Consider the following 21,046-nt stretch of genomic DNA (forward strand, 5'->3'; position numbering starts at 1 on the left):
TCCCTTAAACCTATCCCTCCCCCACGCGGCTATCCGCGCTCGGCGCCTGTCGTTCCTTCGAGCGGGATGCCGGACGCCGGTCTCCCGGCGTCGGTAAAATGACAGGCGTCTAGATGTAGACTCCTATCATTTAACCCTCGTCGAGATTAAGCAGTCGGGAAGCCGGCTGTCGGGATGTCGGGATTAGGTCCGCCGGCTTCCCGACTGCATACCACCAGATTCATGCCGGGGGAAGTCCACTCAGATTCTCCACCTTTTATTCTGTCACCTCGGAGCAGGTGACAGGGACATGGAGCAGGGACACGGTTTTGAATGGAATTATATTTGGGAGTTCCTGGCAAAACTTGGCATCGGTTGTCGGGTTTATCAAATGGGTTTGACTGTTATATTCCTCCCCAGCTGGCCAGATTTCTATACATGCTCCTGCTACAGCTGTGTTTAGGTTGTGTAGGGTTAAACGACAGGGGTTCCCCCTTTAATCATAGTTTTTTTACGTTGGTCGTTGAACCTCTGGCATATTTATAGTGAGATCTGACCCTTATTGTAAATACAGAATATACTGTATAGTAACCTGTGTAATCACAGTACAGCAGCAGAGGTCCATCCTGAAAGAGTCACCCAACCTAAGAATGACACACAGAAAAGTAAAATAGGGAGATTCAAACAGTTCTATATACTTATGCAGAATTAGATTTATCTGTGAACCCTATGCATCTGTAAAAATAATTTTTTCTCAGTTATTATATTTTTTTAGGTATATCCGAAATTATGAATCATCACCTCAATTTCTGGCTTGGAGTGATAACCGACAGATCTGTGAAATCTGAGGACTCCAGATAGATTGTTCCCTTATTTGTTGTTCTATGAGAAGTTGAACTTTGGAACTGTATCAGAGATCCGCCCCATACTAATATTCGCCAACTGTGTCCCTGATAGTCACGGAGACTCCTTGAAATAGTAGCAATCTCCCCATTATATAGCTGTTATATATATATATATATATATATATATATATATATATAAGAGAGATATACATTCAAATTGTATAATTAGTATAATTCCCCTGCATTGGTTATAATGCACAATGATCCCTATGGGGGGGGGGGGGGGGGGAGCCGCAGACCAGGTACCGGCCCGTCCAAGTTAGGCAGTGTAGCGCCTACCACAGTGTATGCGGTCAGCGCTACACATCTACACAGGACCGGTGCTAGGCTTCCCTGCGCCCAGCGCCTGTCCTGTGCTGCACAGCCGAGCCCCTTCCCTCCCCCTGAGCGCTTACCCAATAGCGCCAGGAGGAGGGTAGGAAGCGGGCTCAGGCTGTGCAGTTTACACACACATTGCCGCTAGCCCGGCAGCGATGTGTGTGTTAACCAGCAGCCAATGAGAGTCAGACAGACTCTCATTGACTGCTGCAGCGCCCACTGCAAGAGCCACGCTGGAACTCACTCATGAGCTCCGCCTTCCGGCTCTTGCAGTGGGTAATGGTAGAGACTCTCCCATAATGCAGAGCACGCCAGCCCGGGAGGACTGACGTGCGGCGGCGGGAGCAGTGGCCAGAGGCGGAGCGTGGATTCAGGTAAGTGCATTTTTTTTTGTTTATTTTTTACTTGTGTGTCTGCACATCGGGGGGGGGGCTACTACTGGGGGCACCATTACTGGGGGGGGCTACTACTTGGGGCACCATTACTGGGGGGGGACCTCTACTGGGGGTGGGGCACTACTGGGGACTACAACTGGCGGGGGATACTACTGGGGCACTGCATCGGGATGGGGAACCTCTCTACTGGGAACTGCTACTGAGGGGGGAAAACTACTACTGGGGGCACTATGTAAGTGGCTTACTACTAGGGGACCACTACTGGGGGCACACTAAATAGGGAGACCTCTACAGGAGGCACTGTATAAGGGCACTTAATAGGGGGGATCACTACTGAGGGCCTGCATAAGGGGGACCACTACTGGGGGCACTACATAAGGGGCTTACTACTAGGGGTACTGCACTGAGGGGACCACTACTGGGGGCACTAAATAGGGAGGACCACTACAGGGGGCACTGTATAAGGGGCACTGGATAGGGGGGACCACTACTAGGGGCACTGCATGCAGGGGGGTACCACTACTGGGGGCACTGCATGCGGGGAGGACTACTGCTGGGGGCACTATATAAAGGGCACTGCATAGGGGGTACCATTACTGGGGGCACTGCATGCGGGGGGGACTACTGCTGGGGGCACTATATAAAGGGCACTGCATAGGGGGTACCATTACTGGGGGCACTGCATAGGGGGGACTGCTACTGGGGGCACTGCATAAGGGGGACCACTACATGGAGCACTGCCTAAGGGAGACCACTACTGGGAGTACTGAATAAGGGGGACCACAACTGGGGACATTGCATACTGGGGGTACTGTATAAGGGGCACTACTGGGGTTAGGGTGCGTATGGAAAGGAATGTTCAGAGTGACGATAAAGGGGTGTGTGTCATGTTGACACGCCCCATTTTTAAGTGACCACGCCCATTTTTTTGCCGTGCGCATCTTCGCCGCGCGCACATGGGGGGAGGGTGGGGGAGGCTCCATTTTTACATTTCCTCTGGGTTCCAAATACCCTAGTTACGCCACTGACTGTAGATCTTGCTAACTGCTTTGGGGCTCATTTACATGTGTATGTAAGTCAATGTTATGACACGCCCCTAAGATGTAGCAGTACACGCCCACTTTACCACCGCGCTCATAGGTGTTACTTTCACAATCTCCCTGAAATGCTTTTCAAAAGTAGGCAAGTATGCTATGCCCATACTATTTTTAAAAATGCCTTTAGCTCAGTCGTGTTGTACATGCCTGATTTGGTACTAAACACCACCTAGTTTCCCCTTCCCCTGTTAAGACTATGCTTCTTTGACTAGACACTAGAAAACTGGTTCCCATTCTTTACAATACAATGGGGCCTATTCATTAACGCACAAAATTCTCTGGAGATAATTAGGTTTATAACTCGCATGGAGTTCTACTTAATTATCAGAGGAATCCATCATTCCTCCTCCTCATAACTATCTATTCCGAAAAGCTGTCATTTTTGCGATGACAGCTTTTCGGAAAATAGATACTTTTCCCTACCTGCATCCACTGCCCTGCTCTGTCTCCCATGCAGCAGAGTTCTGTCCCCCCGACGGCGAGTTTGATCAGCAGCGGCGGCGACAGCTCCGGGCCCCTCTCCTGCATCCTATTTTCCCCACAAATCCCCCACCTCTCCCTGGCCGGGACTGGCTGGTTGTCAGATGTGTGTCAGCCGGTGGCGCATTCCCCCGCTGGCGGACCCGCTCTGCCTTACAGTTACAATCGGGGCCGGGGAGAGCCTGGCAGAAGGTGCTGCAGGCTGGGACTGACAGTCCCAGGGGGAGGAGAAACCTCCCCCTGGCTGCCTATCTTCAGCATGACTGACAGATGGCGCTTCCAATGGGAAACCACCTCCAGTCACAGTGAAGCCAGTGCAGTCACAGACTGCACTGACTCACTGAAGTGGTGGATTTACTGGGGGGGGCTGCAGCCTTGCAGCCCCTAGGTAAGATCCGACACTGCTTACAAGTGCCACCGGGGAACAGGGGGGAGACGCTTCCCGACACTAGCAGAATGCAGAGGCAGCGTGAACAGTGCATCCGGACCCGGAAGCCTAAGGAGGGAGCGATGGAGAGCAGGTAAGTGTATACTGCTGCACAGGGGCGTTTCTAGAGAGGAGGGGGCCCGTGTGCAGTCTCTGATACGGGCCCCCTCTCTGTCTGGCGGTCTATAAAGTATGCGCAGGTCTCCGGGAAAATGGCCGCGGTGGCCATTTTCCCTGTACCGTGCATGCGCAAAAGTTGGGAAAATGGCCGTGGTGTCCATTTTCCAGTCGTTTTTACAGCGCCGGACCCCTGCTCTGACGTGGGACTCCGATGAGGTAAGTAATACTATGGGTGCATGGTGTGCGGGGCCCCCCTGGAACCAAGGGCCCGTGTGCCCCGCACACCCTGCGCCCATTATAGATACGCTCCTGCTGCTGCAACACAAACTGCTGGCTAAACGGCAGCTTGTGAGTGCTTTTGGAGGCTGTATGCCATCTGGAGATGGTGTACATTTACAACATCAATGTGTTTGATGAATACAGTAATTTCGACATCCCCATATTACTATATGGGGAGTGTGGAAATTAACGGTGACTGAATTTACCAGGAGATATTAGTCATATCTCCTGCGTTAAGTCCTTTAATGAAACCAAGACATACATAATATATGTTAAAAATAGCATGAAAAATATGATTTGATGAATAGACCCCCAATGATCTTAATGTTCTTTTCCTACCAAATGCTCTCCTTCCCTGTACATCAAAATGGGAAGCTGATTTGGGTGTTCTTACTGATGAACAGTGGGGGCAGATTTTAAGCTCTTTCAGGAATACCACCCCTTGTTTCAGATTGAATCAAATGTATTACCGGCACTACAGGGTCTCGGCAGAATCAGGAGACAGCAAGGCACTTTTCAGGGCTGTTCTCTGTTTAGCAGGGGGACAGTGCATTGTTACCAGTGTCTGTAACTAATAAGGAGGGACAATCTGATCCCAAATGTGGCAACAGCCAGGATTTTGAAGGAATATTTTTATTCTGTCCAAAATTCGCATTTCCAAGAGGTCCCACAATTCCATAAAAGTATGTACAGAGTGATCTTACAGAGGCATATTCCCAATGCAGAAAGCAGGGGCACGGCCATGTTGGCACTGCCCGGTAACTTGCATTTGCACATAATAAAATGTTCTGTGCTTTTCTACACTTATATAATAGCTGTTTAGAACGCAGAGTACTGTAGATACTTTGTTATTTCACTTTATATTGGGTGCACCATACGGGCTCAGTAATGGAGATATGTTCGTGTTCATATACTCGCAATTTGTCTAATTTCAGGCGAGCACGGCACATTATTCTGCTTAGAACAGGAATCTCCAGCATGGGAGACAGCCGCAATATGAATTAAGTGCCAACTATTTACCTTTTAAGACACTGCTAACCCAAATATCAGATGTAATTGAATTTCTGTTAGTAGGTTCAGTGGCAGAAAGTGGTGGGCCCAGGTGCAAGAATATGCTTTGGGGCCCCCTATGCAGTGCCCCAGTAGTGGTCCCCCTATTCAGTGCCCCCAGTAGTGGTCCCCCTATTCAGTGCCCCTTATGCAGTGCCCCCAGTAGTGGTTCCCCTATGCAGTGCCCCCAGTAGTGGTCCCCCTATTCAGTGCCCCCTAGGCAGTGCCCCCAGAAGTGGTCCCCCCTACGCAGTGCCCCCAGTAGTAGTCCCCCCTATGCATAGCCCCCAGTAGTAGTCCCCCCTATGCATTGCCCCCAGTAGTAGTCCCCCCTATACAGTGCCCCAGTAGTGGCCACGCCCTCTGTACAGTGCCCCCAGTAGCGGCCCCCCCATACAGTGCCCCCAGTAGCACCCCCCTATGCAGTGCCAGTGTCATTGCCCATGCCCCTTACACACACACAAAAACCAACAAAAACACAACTTACCTGAATCCCCGATCCTGTCGTGACCACCGCTGACCACTCCTCTCTGCCCGCTCTGCACTATGGGAGAGATGTCATGACGTCTCTCCAATCACCCGCTGCGGGGGGAGCCGGTAGGCGGAGCTCATGAGTGAGCTCCAGCCGGCTCCCTCCGTGGACTCAGCAGCCAATGAGAGTTTGTCTGACTCTCATTGGCTGCTATAACAAACACACCGCCGTCGCTGGTGGTGGTGTGTTTGTTACTATGTAGTGCTGACCGCTCTCACTGTGGTAAACACTACACTTAAATTCTGTGGGGCCCTGGGGACACTGGCGGCGGGTGCACCTGCATCACACAGCGGGCCCCGGTGCAAGTAGGTTAATAAATAAGGTTATTTCTTATTTTGGATAAAAAGTGTACTGAGCATTATCTGTTCTCCGCCTCTCTGGTGATACAGGAGTCCCCCAGTAATTAAGTATCCAACTTGCCGTGAGTTGTGGTGGTGGATACTTAACTACCGGAGCAATTCATAATTGCTCCAGTGCGGGGACAGCTGCTCCGAAAAGCAGCTGTCCCTCTGATCCCTAACACTGCTAGGGGAGCGGGTAGCAGGGTTACTTACCGGTGCCACGCCAGCCGCCTGCAACTGCGTAACCTGCGTTCACGCATACTCGCAGCAACAGGTCTCGCAGTCATCGTTGCAACCCTGAACCTCCTTCCCATAATGTTTCTGCATGTGTAATTGGCCAATAATCCTGAATAGGCCACAAAACCACCAACTTGCAAATGTCCATAGGATCTGTACAATTATCGACCAATGTTTTTGGTCGCCTTTTAAGCCTCATTAAATTTGTTCTTCCCCCTCACCCCCTTCCGAACAGTGGAAAATGAGACACTCCTTACTTTTGTAACCCAATAAAATGGCGTATATGCATACTCGCCTACCCTCCTGCAACGATCGCAGCCATCTTGAAAGGCGACAAGTTTCCAGGTGGCCGATGACGCAATTCACGTTAATCTAATAATCGTGGCTCCACCCCGCCCCTCACCACAATGTCATTATTCTTGATATGATGAAGCAATCGAGCCGTCACACCCCCAGACCCATAGCTCCCAACATGACCCTCTCCAGGAGGGACAGAATACTCTGTTCCTGGACTTCCCTGGTAAGAGGTGGGGCTGCAGCGCAGTTCAAAATTCAAATAGGGGAGCCGCACCAACTGTCATTTCAAACATCACTGGCTGGGACTCACTGGCAGTTGGTGTGACTCCCCTATTTGAATTTTGGACTGTTCTGCACAGGGGCGGATTGGGATGGAAAACCAGCCCGGGAAATTTCTGGAAGCAGCCCTAATGGGGGAGGGGTCTGTGGAGGGGGCGGGGTTTGTCAAGAGGGAGGTGGGGGGATACCTTGAGTTGGATGCAGTTGTGGCTTTCTTTGATTCTTTTGCTGCAGTTGCGCAGGCGGCATAATGCTAATGCTGCTATAGAGCCCTTCCCTGGTGTACACCTGTGCGTCTGACTGTACAAGACTGAGATGACCACTTTTAATGTCTACAGATGCTGCAATCATGCTTTGTGCATTTTAGACCCTCCCATCAGTCGCACTTTTGACGTAAGTTACAGCGTTATTCATGTCTCTGTACACAAAAGCTATCAGCAACATGCCTGTGTCACTCTAATAACACCCTCATTCTATGTTACATCTGCATCTGATTAGCCAACCCTATCTGTAATCACCCAGGTACAGTACGCCACACACATTTTTAATATACTTCTTCATGCATGCGCCAGAATCTGTACTGTGACTCTGTACGAACATTATCAGGATGCATGATGGTAAAAAATAAATAACACATTGGCCCCAATAGGAAAAGACAACATTGGCCCCCGACAGGAAAAAACATAACACATTAGCAATCACAGGAAAAAAAACAACATACACATGGGCTCCCACATGGGGAAAAAAAAGCACATTAGACCTCAAGAAAAAAAAACCCAACTACATTGACCCGCACAAAAAAAAAAATAAAACACATTAATACATTTACCCCCAGCACCCAATAAGTTTCCCAGCACCCATTACTAAATTCACACATAGCACCTATTATTACATCTACCCACAGCACCCATTCTGGGGTCAGTCACATTCATTTAAAGTAACGTTGTGTTCTGGGGTCAGTCACATTCATATAAAGTAACACTGTGTTCTGGGGTCACGCACACACACACACAAACCTGGTAGTGCCCATACACCCCCCTCCCCCACCTACACACACACACACTCTCTCGCCCCTGGTGGTGGCCATCTTCTGAATACACACACACACACACACACACACACCTGGTAGTGTCCATACCCCCCTACACACACACACACACTCTCCCCTGGTGGTGGCCATCTTCTGCATACACACATACACACCTGGTAGTGCCCATACCCCCCTACACACACACACACACACACTCTCCCCTGGTGGTGGCCATCTTCTGCATACACACACACACACACACACATACACACCTGGTAGTGCCCATACCCCCCTACACACACACACACACTCTCCCCTGGTGGTGGCCATCTTCTGCATACACACATACACACCTGGTAGTGCCCATACCCCCCTATACACACACACACACTCTCCCCTGGTGGTGGCCATCTTCTGCATACACACATACACACCTGGTAGTGCCCATACCCCCCTACACACACACACACACACACACACACTCTCCCCTGGTGGTGGCCATCTTCTGCATACACACATACACACCTGGTAGTGCCCATACCCCCCTACACACACACACACACACTCTCCCCTGGTGGTGGCCATCTTCTGCATACACACATACACACCCGGTAGTGCTCATATTCTCCCCCCTCTACACACACAATTTCTCTCTCCCCTGGTGGTGGCCATCTTCAGCATACACCCTCCCCCACCCACCCACAAACACCTGGTAGTGCCCATACCCCCCTTTCCTACACAAACACACTCTTTCCCCTGGTGGTGGCCATCTTCTGCAAACACCGCCCCCCAAGACACACACATGGTAGTGCCCATACACCCCCACCCTTACACACACACTCTTTCCCCTGGTGGTGACCATCTTCTGTATACACAACACACACACACACACACACACACACACTAGTAGTACCCTTACTCTGCATCCCCCCTCCCCACACACCGTTACCTACCTGTTGCTGTCCATCTTCTGCTGGGTCTGGATCTTCATAATACAGCACTTCAGCTCCCACCGAGAGCCCGCCCCGCCTCCAATACTTGTGGCCACGCCCCCTCCCATGCTGCCTACTGTACTGGCTCCATGCACAGGGGGGGGGGCTCCGTGCACAGGAGGGGGGTCCCTTGTATGTAACAGAAGCCAGAGGTTTGTCAGAGAGAGCAGAGAGCAGCTGTCAGTACATATTCATGTGCTCCATAGTACTGTTATACTATGAAGCTCATGGTTGTATACTGCAGGCTGCCCTGCCCCCGCCCTCATGACATCTGATGTTAGTGCAACAGTGTGACGGAACATGGTGCCCCTCCTCCCGCTATGCTACTCACCTGCTGTCATGCTCTTGTTCCTGCTCCTGCTCTTGCTGTGATGCTGCTGCCTGCTACTACCCGGAGCCAAAAGCAGCAGTAACATTCATAGTCCATCGGCGTCCACCCGCCCCCGCACGGCACCAGCGTGATGACAACTTCCATGTGCGGCTGCTCGCTACCGGCACAGGAAATTTTATAAAGCGGCCTGGCTGACAGTGTCAGCCGGCCCGGCAGAGGGGGGGATGGGACCGGCCCAGCGGGAACCTTCCCGCTGTCCCGGTGGCCCAATCCGCCCCTGGTTCTGCAGCTCCACCTCTGGAGCCTCCACCAATCATAAATTACCAGGGAAGTCCAGGACCAGAGCATTGTGTCCCTCCTGGAGAGGGTCAAGTTGGGAGGTATGCAGACCCACCCACATCAGCTGAGCTCTGCCCCCAGTCTGCCCGCCTCTGCTTAGCCGACCTGGCTGCCTCCTCCCAAAGAAGGTTGAATTTGAGTATATATATAGAAATCGGTTCATATGAATGGAGGCCTACATTAGGCTCATATCTGAAGAATCAAAGTAACAATCAGCATGGGTGCATCCTAAAGTTGTCAGTCATACAGAGAGTCCCGATGATGTCACTGCAAGCACCAGCCAAAGTATAAATGTTACTGTGCTTGACCAATTCTTTATTTCCCCAAGCTGCAAGAAAACTGAGCACGCCACTACTTTATATTCAGGAGATCCCTCTATAGACTCCTTTATTATCCTCCAGCTTCGCTGACATCAATCTTGTGATTGGGTCAACTCAATCACTCCTCATAGACACAATTCCCCCACAATGCTGCTTGCCAGTACCTTCTAGCTGCTTTATTAACGGTTGAAACATGGTACCGCAAACTTTGAACATTTTTAACACACAAAAAAAACAAGTTGTGTCATTCGTTAAACATTGTGCAGTTACGCAGTAATATAGTGAGGTTAAAGAAAAAAAAATGATGCCCATTAAATTCGACAATTTTTTCAGATTCCTTAAAGGCCTATTTATCAATTAATATTTCCGAGATATCTCCCGAAAAAAATAAATAAAGAAACTTTTTCGGAGAGTACCTGCAAACATTAAGTGTCCCCAGAATGTATTTATGGGGGACAGCAGCTGATATCACCGATCCCCCATTTTTTCAGAGAGTAGATTAAACCCTGTGGAGGCCCCTAGGCAGTTGTTAAAGTGGTCCTACAAAAGTGGTGGAACTCACCGACCCCCCACCCCCTCAGTGCCTTTAAAAAAAAAAGGGACAGCGCGCGCCACAGGTGCGTGCCAAAAAGGGGGCGTGGTCTAAAAATAAAGGGGCGTGGTCACACAAGAGTATTCCCAATTCAAATTACGCCACACGGTAGCACAATCTTGATTCACATTACATCACATAGTAGTGTCCCTTATCAGGGGTGTATCTAGGTATCCGAGCACCCCTGGCAAGGTAATGGACTGGCGCCCCCATAATTTCAGGAAGTGCCCCCAGAAGTAGCCACCTCTATGCAGAGCCCCTAGTAGTAGTCCTCTCTATGCAGAGCCCCCAGTAGTAGTCCCCTCTATGCATTGCCCCCAGTAGTAGTCCCCTCTATGCATTGCCCCCAGTAGCAGCTATCCCCCCCTTAATGTGCCCCCAGTAGGGCCCCCCCTATACATTCCCCCCCTGTGCTGTGTCAAAAAAACCAAAACACCCAAACACACAGAAAAAAAAAAAAAGCAACTTACCTGATCCCTGCCGCTGTTCACCCCTCCGGACCCGCTCTCGCTCTGCACTATGGGTAGAGAGAGACGTCATGATGTCTCTCCCATCACCCCTTGGGTAGTCCACCCATTGGCTGCTGGTGGCATTGCCGGATGGCGCCCCCCCTTTGGCTGGCGCCCCTGGCGAGTGCCATCCTGGCCAATGGGTAGATACACCCCTGTCCCTTATTCATGTATGACACACAGCAGTGCCTCATTTACACAATGCCCACATTTGTGCCCCTTATACACAGTGCCCACAGTAGTAGTGTCCCTTATACAATGCCCACAGCAGTAGTGCCCATTACACTAATGCCCACTGTAGTGGTGCCCCTTATGCAATGTCCACTGTAGTGGTGCCTTTATGCAGTGCCCTCAGTAGCAGTGCCACTTATGCAGTGCCCCCAGTAGATGTAATGCCCCTTATGCAATGCTCACTGTAGTGTTGCCCCTTATGCAATGCCCTGCGGGGAGGGAGCCGGTCGCCCGCTGGTAACAAAATCTCAGCGGGTGCCCGGCAAATGGAGCCTCCCTGCGGTGTCGGGCTGAGGTGGGTCGGAGGAGGCCAAACTGTTTCCGTCTAAAAATAGAAGTCACAGAACGCAGTTCCGCCCTGTGCTGGCCCACTTTAACCCCTGCCCCTAGGCAGGTAAAACCTTGGGCACCCCTCGCAAATTATCTCCTAATACGTTTTTAACTTTACCAACCAACAATTTTAATAAACTATTTACTCAGAAAAGCTAACTAACTAAGGGGTCTATTTACTAAGCAGTGTTAGGAGACAGAGTGAAAAGTGATAAGGTGCCAGCCAATCAGCTCCTAACTGCCATCTCACAGGCTGTGTTTGAAAAATTACACTTGGGAGCTGATTAGCTGGTACCTTATCACTTTTCACTCTGTCTCCTTCCTAACACTGCTTAGTAAATAGACCCCTAACTAACTAAGGCAGACAACGGGTATACTGTATTTACTTGTTGGTGTTCTGGAAGCTTCTACTCGCGCATATTCTACTTCGATCTGGAGTCGACGGGAGCTTGCGACACACTGGCTCAGAGAAAGCTTTGCTTCTCGAGGTTTCTTGTGCGTGCGCTCTATTGGGATAACATTGAACTAAGTAGTGTGCACATCGGCCGCTAGATGGAGATGACCATCACTACTCAGAGGGGAAGCAATCGGGAAGCCGACTGCCTAAATACCGGCAACCGGCTTCCCGACTGTCTTATCCCGGCATGGGTGAAATGGCGGGCGTCTAGATGTAGACGCCCGCATTTCCCCGACGCTGGGAGATCGTAGTGATGCCGGGCGCCACGAGCGGACAGCCGCGGGGGGGAGGGTTAGGTATAGGGCTCCCGGGGGGGACTTAGGGTTAGGCACCCCCCTGGGAGGGTTAGGGTTAGGCTAGGGGGAGGGAAGGTTAGGGTTAGGCACAACCGGGGGGAACTCAGGGTTAGGCACCCCCCCAGGGGGACTTAGGTTTAGGCAGCGGGGAAGAGGGTGGTTAGGGTTAGGCACTTAGAGGGGGGATTAGTGTTAGGCACTTGGGGGGAAGTTAGGGTTAGGCACCCCTAAGGAGGGTTAGGGGGGTTAGGTTAGGTTAGTACATACTTACCTATCCACGATCGGGATTTCCAGCGCTGTCGGGCTTCCGCTGCTTCGCACTCTGCTCCTGTCGGGCTGCCGCTGATGGGAATCGAACCGCCGGCTATGCGGCCGGCGGTATATCATACCGATTCCCTCAGAGGCATCACCGCGTCTGGTGACACCCAGTGCGCACTTTGGCCCCCCCCCCTGCATCTGGCCAATAGGGTGTGTGGCCTAAATAAATGGGCGTGACCTTGCTGGGGATCCCGGTAACACCACTCCGTTGAAAGCCCAGCCTCAAAGGAGAATCTGGCCTGTCCCTGGAGACTGGGCTGTCTGCACTGTCGGCTCCTCTTCTATGACAGGTGCCGTGAGCCGCAGGACAATGTCACACTCGACACTCGGCCCCTGTTACTTTAGAGGAGCCGGCATTTTGGTGTCACCCCCTCGGAGGGAGACACCCGGGTGTGCCCCCCCCCCCGCATGACGCCACTGTCACTACTGTACATTACACGTTTGTAGGTTGCACCGAAATTTTTTCCTGACTGACAGCTGCCGGAAGATGAGCTTTTAAGAGACAAACTGTAATGTGAATTTGATGTCTATAGTTAATGTACTTTAAACTGTTAGTGGGTTCATTACATTAATACAGTATTTTCTCTATAGAGTCTTTAATGGAAAGTTTTTGTTTCTTTGAGTTGATTCTTTTTTTCTATCTTGTGGAAACAATTTAATTTAATTTGTAATTTTCTTTCAAGGCAAAATCAATATTAGTTTGAACTGTTGTCGTGGGTCCCCTTTAAGGTGTGGGGCCCATAGGCCGGTTCCTACTCTGCCTATTTGGTAATCAGGCACTGCCAGAGAATCCCCCCCAGCACTCTCCACTCGCGATGCCTGGTCAGCAGACCGCGCATGTGCAAAATGGTGCTGGGGTCCCAAATTAGAAGTGAGGGATCACATTAGGGAGCATTTCACTTCTATCCTGGGCAATTTGTCTGGAAAAAATAGGTTCAGGAATGGGGGGTGCAGCTACTGGGGGTGGAACTATGTGATTATTGATACATTTGGACGATACTTAATTTTTTATTGCTATAAGAAATTATAATTATTGGGTCTAGATCCCGATAATTAATAAATATGCCCCTTAGTGTGTGGAGTGGAAAATAATGTAAGATAATTAAGAGGGATCCGAGAACAAGCGCCGTCTGAAGATGGCGCTTGTTCTCGGAAGCAAGCTCCGCATGGTTACTGGGCCATTTAGTGTTGATGAATAGGCCCCTGAAGGAGGTTTTCTATCGCTGCAACAAGTTTTGATAGAAAAGCTGCCCTATCACTCTGAATTAGTAAATAGACCCAAATGAGGGTTCCCCCTTCCCCAAAAAAATATCAATATATAACACATTGTTTAGCTCTGATTTATCTGAGCTAGTTAACAAGACTCACTTACTGGGATAGCGCTATTATAAAGAAGGTTGTTCCAGGGAAAGAACTTTCCCAATAGAGAAAGACTTCAATTCCTAGGGGGTACAGTATATTTACTAAAGTGAGGCATACTTACCGATTTTTATTCACTCCTATCCGGGAGCAGCCGGAGTGGACCAGCTGCTCTTAGCTTTGGGGGGGCGGGACCAGACTATAGCCGTCATTAGGCCCGTCACCTTTACAGGAAACCCCCCACGATTTGTGGATCCGCGTGGAGGGGGGGGGGCTAGATGACACGATTAGTGCCATTTAGCCCCGCCCCCTCCCTACATACCCGCAAATTTCGCAGAAAATCTCCCCATCCTGCCCACTTCACTAGAAGATGGGTGGGATGCGGAAAATCTGCCAACTATTTCGGGTGTGCGGATAGTTACCCAAAAATTGCGAGCCTCCTGCAACTCCCAGGAGAGTAGGAAAGTATGAAGTGAGGGTTTTTAGAAGTGGAGATGTTGCCCAATCAGCCACTCAGATTCTACTTAACATTTATCTAGCACCTTCTAGAAGATAATAGCTAGAATCTGATTGGTTGCTATGGGTAACATCTCCACTTCTAAAAACTCTCACTTTAGTAAATATTCCCCTTAGGTGTCTGCAGCTCCCGAAGAGCGATACGAAGATCCTCCTGCAGCGATGCTGGCGCCCATAGATCACAGTGGCTAACATCATCTGGGTACAGTAGCCATTGAAAAAAATAGGGACTGCAGTCTGCAGCGTAAGTTTACCTAATGCATCCGTGATAACTCCTGGGTTCAGTATTTCTTAATTAGGCTAGTTAATTAATTCATGAACAAACTGTGGGGAATTTACGTTAATAAATAGGCCAAAAAAAAGATTTATAAGGGACATATTTATTAATCAATACTGCCCTTAAGAAATGCGGAAACTGCTGTTTCTGCATGTTTCAGGCCAGAATTAGGCAGGGACGTGCAGTCAGGGTAGACAGAGCCTCCCCTGTTATACTCCTGAGATGTGAAATAAAATGATTAGAATAATATAAAGAAGATATTTATAATTTATAAACTTCTTCTTTTGTTTATTGTAATCATTTTTATAGTTATCACTCACCAGCTTTGTGGAGCTCCCTGGGACTGCAGGGAGATGAGAGATGAGGCAGCAACAGCCCAGCCTCGCTTCTGTATAGTCAGACACTGCTTGCAGAGCTGGGGGCGAGGCCACACCACGATCAGTAAGCTGCACAGATAGAGCGCTAATAGAGGCATGCCTCTGAGTATGGGGCGTGTGCCTTGAGCACTGATGGACATGTGACCAGAAAGTGCACTGCATTGTTTAGAGATTGGAGTTCAGTCAGCAGCAGTAAGAGAAGACACAGTGATGCAGGTAGGAGAATCAATGGACACTGAAGCTTAGTGTAGTGAGGGGAGAGTTACAGTGAGTAGAGGCTCAGACCCATCTCCACATGTGCCTCCCCGGCCGTCACCTCACCGCACGTCACTGTAATTAGGTATCCCTTAAATGTACCAACACAGAAAGGAGATGTTGCAGGTATCTCCTGTTTACTGTCCCTCCAGCCCCATAGCAGCCATCCTCATAGTTTTCTATGGGGACTGTATTTAACAAGATCTGCAAAGCTTTGTGAATCTTTCCAGTGTTGGATAATCCTTGGCCCAATGGTTCCAAAACTTTCCAGCATCACTGCGCCCTAGAGTGCTGACCTGTCACCCTTAGGGACAGTTATATGGTGGTGGACAGGGTGCTGCTTCTGCTTGTACACAGATGTTATGATTGGCTGCCACCAGCTCTGGCTTTGCCTATCACATTGACCATAAATAATTAGCTTTGGCCCTCCTATTTCCCCAGTGCAAGTGCCATGCCCCGGCACACTAGGGTTGCTTTGCACCCAGTTTGGGAACCACTGAGTTAGCTCAGTACCTGCTGCACTCTCTGGTGTCCTGCAGGGGGTCCCGCTGCGCATTGCGGCTTTTACTACATTGCGCATTTGTGTAGCTGGAATAAATTGCAGTAAATTGATGGCGTATGTGATCACTGTACTTAATACTATTCTCCGGCACGTGTTAGCATTACAGCCCATTTAGAGTCGATCTATAGTAATACATTTAAGCGAATAAAGAATCCTTATTGCTGCGATATGCCATGATAAGGATTCTTTATATTCAAGGGCACACCGCAATTTATAATAAGTATGCTTCATTGTTATTTTCCTGTGGAGTGCATCAAATTCCTCTTTATTTTCAACCTGATGGGAATTCAGAATAAATAACGATCAGTTCAAGGAAGTTTTTGAAAACATCTGGAAGAGTTTTGCCCTAAACGATCCCGGTTTGCCGCCTTTCTCTTTTGCCCAGTGGGGGAAAGTATTTGTAGAAGGATTTGATGACACCTGGCTCATTACTCAGAGGAACGATTTCACTCTCACTGTAGTTCCAGTTGCTTCAATATGTGGTCATACACAGTCTACGGAGCAACTAATTCCTTCATGTTCCAATCTTCTTTTGTAACTCTGCAGCTATTTGACAATTACCGCCCCCATCTCTGCACTGACTCTGCTATCATGTCTGTGCTATACCTTTCCTATCCTCGCATCCCTTCTATTACCACTGTGCTGTACAAATTAGAGCCTCTTTAATACGACAGGGGTTATTTTTGCCTTAGATGTGCTTATCTCCCCGCACCGCGTTGCTTCAGCAGTCACCGGGCACTGCAAGGTATTATCGGTGTCTTGTGGCTGCAGGGTTAAACGCAGACATCAACAGCTGGATCCTATCCAAGGCTCAATGCCTGCTCCTGCTCGACTACAGCCCAGACCTGATGTGCCATTTAAAAAAGACAGCATACCTTGACATGTACTCATAACACCACGGTGCTAATGGAAGTGAATGAGGACGAGAGAGGAGGGGGGGAGGGAGTCAGAAGAGGAGGGGATGAAGATTCTAAAAGGGAGAAAAACAGGGACAGGACAAGTGACAGAACCGGTTTCTGTCTATTTTGCTGACAGCGGAGATCAGAGAAGTTCAGGGCAGTAATTAGGGATTGCAGGGGTAAATGATGGACCCATGAGTGCTGAGGGAGCAGAAGGCTCGGGTGCTAGACCAGGATGGAGAGAGAGCAACATCTTTGTAGACAGACGATAAAAAAAACATCACTGCTCAATCTTGTAGATAGGAAAAGGCCCCGGGGACAAGAGACCCACGGTACATTAGCATCCTCTGCTTGTAAATCCCTTTCATTTCTACAGGGGACTGCCGCACATCGCGTAGCAAGAGGTGAATAAGGATTAGAAGGAAAGATTTTTTTTTTCCATTGTTACTGCTGACGTAAGGCCACCACGGGCCAGTTTCGGCTCTTTGTATAGAAACAACCCAGAAGGGACTTCAAATAACCCATTAGTTTTCCCTTTCCCTCAGTATGACGTATCTGCATGCAATAACACCATCCTCCATACCAGGCAAAGCAATAGGGAGTTTTGTGTTCTGACAAATGTCAGTCATGTTTTTGCATTTCTGCCTAGTCCGGAGTTATTTGGGTTGTGAACGTATATATAAGTCAGATGCACGTCATGTGTTCCGTGTCCTTAGCGAAGGGGAAACTATGACCTTAGGCACCCGCAGTGCTTTAAACATTGGGGAGGACACTTGGTTTGACAGCTGTTTCAAAAATGGAAGCCCGAGCACGCCCTGCCATGCGGAGAGCCACATGGGGCCTAGGCCTGGTTTATATTAAGTGACATATGCCAACTTCTTGCTTACCCCTGACCTTGTAATAGCTGAATAAATGACTTTAGACTTTGCTTGGAGAACACAGTGCTGCTGAGAGCATTTTTCTTGCCTCCCCTCCTACAAAATGCATACGTTTGCCGGAGAGAGCGAACTGGGATAGCTCAGATCCCTGCATTTGGAATAATCACAGCTCTTTTGAGTAAAGTTTCATCTTTTAGTACATTGCATTTGCCTACCCTCCAACATGACCCCTTCCATCCGGTACAAAATGCTCTGCTCCTGGACTTCCTTCTTAATTAATAATTGCAGTCACCTGTGTTGAACTAGTTAATAGATGAGACAGGTGTTTCACCACAGGTGTCTGCAATCATCAATTAAGAAGGAAGTCCAGGAGCAGAGCATTTTGTATAGGATGGAAGGGGTCATGTTGGAGGGTCTGCATTTTTGTGCTGGAAACTCAAACATTGCCACAAGGAGAGAACTTCTCTTCCTGGAAATGGCGTCCGCAAACAGGTGATTGTTTGGCGGCCAGGGGTGGAAAGATGGGGAACCACCGTCTAAATTCTACCAGCGTGGCACTACTGAAAGACAAGGGCAGAGTCGGACTGGGGCCACAGGGGTACAGGGGAAACCCCCGGTGGGCCCTACTGCCTGAGGGCCTATCCCCTCCTCTAGGGATCAGGTTCCAGACTGTACACTTGAATTATACTTTCATTATACTGCACAGGACTATGGTGCATTTTCTACAATACAATGCTGTTATTAATCTGGTACATTATCATGCATGCACTAGCAGTATTTACTATACTGTATATATCTATTTTTAAAGGGACCCAGACCATGCACTCTCTATTGGTTAGCCAAGCCGCCTATGTGGACACTAGCCACACCCCCTCTGGAGGCTGGCCATACCCCTAAGTATGGGCTCCTATCACTGCAAACCCTCGGTAGGCCCTCCATGCCCCAGTCCGACACTGGACAAGGGATTGTCCAACAGTAAACAACCCGTTTACTGATCGTTACTGCAGTAGGAAGGCAGCACCAAACATTCTTACCGTCCTGATTTCCACTCAAGATTCCCAGTGGTCAAGCGTTTTCGCTTGGCAGAAAAGGAACATGGTCTAACTAGATGTTATCTGAGCATTGGCTAATTTATCCTGAACTAACAATTTGGAATAGCGGATGAGTATATGGACCAGCTAATGCTGAGTCTTGTCTTTGTGTAAAAGAGTCAGTACATGCAACAATCTTATTGGCCTATTTCAGTGTTTAGGAGCCATCAGATGTCAGTATGAACCGACCAGGGCCGGATTAAGCTCTGTGGGGGCCCCTGGGCAACAAACATGTGTGGGCCCCTATCAATAAAGGTTATATATATATATATTAGGGGTGTGCACCGGCCACTTTTCGTGTTTTGTGTTTTGGTTTTGGATCTGGATCTTTCTTCGTGTTTTGGATCTGGATTGGTTTTGCCAAAACCACCCTTCCGTGTTTTGGGTTCTGGGTTTTGTGTTTTGGATCTGTATTTTTTTGAAAAAAAGCATAAAAACAGCTAAAATCACAGAATTTGTAGGTTTTTCTGCTCCTATGCTATTATTAACCTCAATAACCTTAATTTCCACTCATTTCCAGTCTATTCTGAACACCTCACACCTCACAATAGTGTTTTTATGTCCAAAAGGTTGCACCGAGGTAGCTGGATGACTATGCTAAGCGACACGAGTGGGCGGCACAAACACGTGACCCATCTAGGAGTGACACTGCAGTGGCAGGCAGGATGGCAGTTAGAAAAACTAGGCCCCAAACTGTACATAATGCAAAGAAAAAAAGAGGTGCAAGATGGAATTGTCCTTGGGCCCTCCCACCCACCCTTATGTTGTATAAACAGGACATGCACACTTTAACAAATCAATCATTTCAGCGCCAGGGTCTGCCACACAACTGTGGCTGAAATGATTGGTTCGTTTGGGCCCCCACAAAACAAGCTGGCAATTAATGTGTCCCTGCACAAACTGGCTCTACGGAGGCAAGATGTCATCCTCATCCTCCTCATCCACCGATTCCTCACCCTCTTCAGTGTGTACATCCTCATCCTCACAAAGTATTAACTCGTCCCCACTTGAATCCACCACCACAGGTCCCTCTGTACCTTCTGGAGGCTGGTCTCCCTGGAAGAGCTGATAATTCATTTTGATGAACATCATCTTCTCCACATTCTGTGGAAGCAACCTCCTACGCCTTTCGCTGACAAGGTTCCCGGCTGCACTAAACACTCTTTCGGAGTACACACTGGAGGGGGGGCAACTCAGGTAAAATAGAGCCAGTTTGTACAGGGGCCTCCAAATTGCCTCTTTTTCCTGCCAGTACAGGTATGGACTGTCTGACATGCCTACTTGGATGCTGTCACCGATGTAATCCTCCACCATTCTGTCAATGGTGACAGTATCATATGCAGTGACAGTAGACATGTCAGAAATTGTTGCCAGGTCCTTCAGTCCGGACCAGATGTCCAAACTTGGTCCTGCCTGCCCTGCATCACCGCCAGCGGGTTGCTTAGGATACCTAAGTTTTTTCCTGGCAGCCCCAGTTGCGGGAGAAAATGAAGAAGGAGCCGTTGACGTGTCACGTTCCGCTTCAGCTGACAGTGTGTTCACCAGCAGGTCTTTGCACCTCTGCAGGCTTGTGTCGGCCGGAAAGAGAGACACCACATAGGCTTTAAACCTAGGATCGAGCACGGTGGCCAAAATGTAGTGGTCTGATTTCAACAGATTGACCACCCTGGAATCCTGGCAAAGCGAATGAAGGGCTTCATCCACAAGTCCCACATGCCGAGCGGAATCGCTCCGTCTTAGCTCCTCCTTCACTTTCTCCAGCTGCTTCTGCAAAAGCCTGATGAGGGGAATGACCTGACTCAAGCTGGCAGTGTCTGAACTGACTTCACGTGTGGCAAGTTCGAAGGGCTGAAGAACCTTGCACAACACGGAAATCATTCTCCACTGCGCTTGAGTCAGGTGCATACCCCCTCCTTTGCCTATGTCATAGGTGGATGTATAGGCTTGTATGGCCTTTTGCTGCTCCTCCATCCTCTGAAGCATATAGAGGGTTGAGTTCCACCGCGTCACAACCTCTTGCTTCAGGTGATGGCGGGGCAGGTTCAAGAGTGTTTGCTGGCGCTCCAGTCTTCGGCACGCAGTCGCTGAATGGCGAAAGTGGCCAGAAATTTTTCGGGCCACCCAAAGCGTCTCCTGCACGCCCCTGTCGCTTTTCAGAAAATTCTGCACCACCAAGTTTATTGTGTGAGCAAAACATGGGACGTGCTGGAATTTGCCCAGATGTAATGCCCGCACAATATTGGTGGCGTTGTCAGATATCACAAATCCCCAGGAGAGTCTAAGTGGGGTAAGCCACTGGGCGATGATTTCCCTCAGTTTCTCTAAGAGGTTGTCGGCGGTGTGCCTCTTAC

The 21,046-nt window shown here is 49.3% G+C and overlaps 1 protein-coding gene across 2 annotated transcripts in view; it reads right to left on the minus strand.

Moving 5' to 3' along the window:
- The window catches only part of FIBCD1 (fibrinogen C domain containing 1), a 122,663-nt gene extending 113,464 nt beyond the window's left edge, over nt 1-9,199 (minus strand). For both annotated transcript variants that reach the window (XM_088453482.1, XM_088453481.1), the window contains exon 1: nt 9,090-9,199. The gene's annotated coding sequence lies outside the window, so the exon portion shown is untranslated. The remainder of the gene's footprint in view (nt 1-9,089) is intronic.
- Between the last annotated feature and the right edge of the window lie 11,847 nt (nt 9,200-21,046).

This window comes from Taudactylus pleione, unplaced genomic scaffold, assembly GCF_031769625.1.
Source record: "Taudactylus pleione unplaced genomic scaffold, aTauple2 ptg000579l, whole genome shotgun sequence".
In the NCBI taxonomy this organism is placed as follows: Eukaryota; Metazoa; Chordata; class Amphibia; order Anura; family Myobatrachidae; genus Taudactylus; species Taudactylus pleione.